Here is a 2,500-nt window from a genome sequence, read left to right on the forward strand (position 1 = left end):
CAAGAAACCTCTTCCTTCTAAGACACACCCTCGCGGGGATGGCCACCCTAGTGGACGGCCATTTTACCATGAAGAGTAAATCTTAAAGATTATAGTTTTTAATTGCTTGCTTTCTAAAAGATGTCCGTTTCAAACAATGGCCAGAATTTGTTAACTGCTTTATTTTAACAAATGAAATATAAATTCATTTTATACATAATATTAAGATAATTACACCAAATTCTTCTGACATGGAAACAGGCTTTCCATGCTCACCATTAAAGTTTTCACTCCTTTGCATCGCTGGCCCAGCTTATCTAGAATATACAGAAACAGGGACACTTCAATAAAAAGAAAAAAAGGAAGAACAAGATCAATAGTAGCTTTGCGAGAATGGGGTTGTTGCATTTAAATTCAGGAAGATCCAGTGATACACGACAGGGGCCGAGCTATTTATCAAACACATGAGGCTATTCGAGAGGACGGCAGACCAAGACAGCATCGCATTCACAAGCCTCCGTCTGTCCTGATTAATGTGATGCGGCTCTGACACAGAACTCCCCTAATTCATCAACACCTCGTCCCATTCCCCGGCCTTTCCTTTGCCTATTCACCTAATTACAACCTTGTTACACCCCCCCCCCCCCCCCCCCCCCACACCCACACACTCACACACACATACATACATACATACACACACACACACACACACACACACACACACACACACACACACACACACACACACACACACACACACACACACACACACACACACACACACACAAAGACACATACAAACACACAAACACACACAGACACAAACACACACACACACTTGCACACGCAGACAAACACTTACACACGCACGCACACACACACACACACACACACACACACACACACACACACACACACACACACACACACACACACACAGAGACACACACACAGAGCTACATATCTGGATTTTTCTCAAATCGCTGCTTCTATGGAGCATATCTAGGCTCATACGGTAGCCGTCAAAACACCTAGCCATTTATGGAGTAGGACATTGTAGATATGGCTCCTCGCCAAAGAGCTCACTGTTCAACTCAACCTCTCTCTCCAGGAGCAGAGAGACAAACTGTGAACCACCATCACCCCCTAACGATTGAGTCCAAGGCTCAGTAATTTGCAGCATCCTGTTCTTATGAAATTCTTGTGGCTGTGACACATCTCAAAACAACGGCAGCAACACAGCCAGTGGGTCAGATCGTCTTTACTTCCACTGGATACACTTATTTTGTGCAAGGACGCAGTGGCGGAGCTCAAACCCCAGATTACACAGGCAGCTGGTCAGTTACATTATGTGGTCAGCCGGTTGGCAATATTTCGGAAACGCCTTTGTGGACGTGGCATGAACTATAAATAAATATGCACATTATCAAGAACCTCTCATAGTTTCTTACAAGAGTCCGGATGCAACATTTTGCCATGCGTTGTGGGGCCCAGACAGACATTGTGAGAGGAACCACAAGCCAGCCACCATGTCAGCCTGCTGGACAGGGTAATTAGCCTCCAAACCCCTGACCTTCCGTTCCCAGAACCTCAACCCAGAGGCATCGGCCGAGCTAAACAGATTCTCCCACTCTTTCCACAGCCTGTTGTCAGGCTAGAAGGTGGATGAGGGGGGGAGATTGTAGTGCTGAAACGCTGAGTTTTGCCCAAGGATTTTGTGTGGTTGACTTGAGGCCTACCCCACCCCGAAAGAGTAGGCCTGTTGAGCCCCAAACCGGAATGTTTCACTGAATGGATTACAAAGCTGGCCAATTAGGTTGATGTGTGTTTCTTATTTTGGTTTGGCTTACCCACATGGAGATGGAGAATTATTGGACATAACGGGACATAGGGGGAGTGTACTGCTGGCACGCAGGTCCAGAGAATGAGGCATTCTGATTGGTTGGTCGGTTGACGGGCAACTTGATGATCTTGTCCTGACAGTGTGTGGCTTTAGACGGGGTGTGTCCTCATGGAGAATGGTCGGATCGGTGTGTATCCCTTGAGTTACTGCCAGGAATGCACTCTTTAAAGGACAAGGGGGCCCATCAATCCAAACTTAGCTATGCTGCATATCAATAGCAAAGCAAATTTTACGTTTTTAACGCAAGGTCAATTTTCTTCCCCTTCAGGAAGTTCACTATGGAATGTGACAGAATGGGAAAAAAAAAACATTGCACGCTCATTTTTATCAACTAAAACCCAATTACTGGGCCATTGTCCCATTGTATATACCAACACGTTGCTTGAATCCTCTTCATCTTGATCATAACACACAAAAAGACTGTCTGATGCAGGATCTTACCATGTCCCCGGTAGCTTGGCAAGATGATTTATCTCCAATTTCTTTGGCTGCCCAGGAGTACAGACGGTAATGTGTCAAGTCATAACTCATCCAACTCCGAACCAATGGAGAAAATGCCGGAGAGGCGAATCCTAACCTGTTGGCAGACGTCGGAGCTGTACAGGCTGCCAGAACAGG

The 2,500-nt window shown here is 46.0% G+C and overlaps 1 protein-coding gene across 1 annotated transcript in view; it reads left to right on the forward strand.

Moving 5' to 3' along the window:
• Window positions 1-2,500, forward strand: part of gli2a (GLI family zinc finger 2a) — a 79,469-nt gene that overhangs the window by 47,036 nt on the left and 29,933 nt on the right. The gene's annotated exons all lie outside the window — the stretch shown is intronic.

This window comes from Gadus morhua, chromosome 20 (genome assembly GCF_902167405.1).
Source record: "Gadus morhua chromosome 20, gadMor3.0, whole genome shotgun sequence".
Taxonomy (NCBI): domain Eukaryota; kingdom Metazoa; phylum Chordata; class Actinopteri; order Gadiformes; family Gadidae; genus Gadus; species Gadus morhua.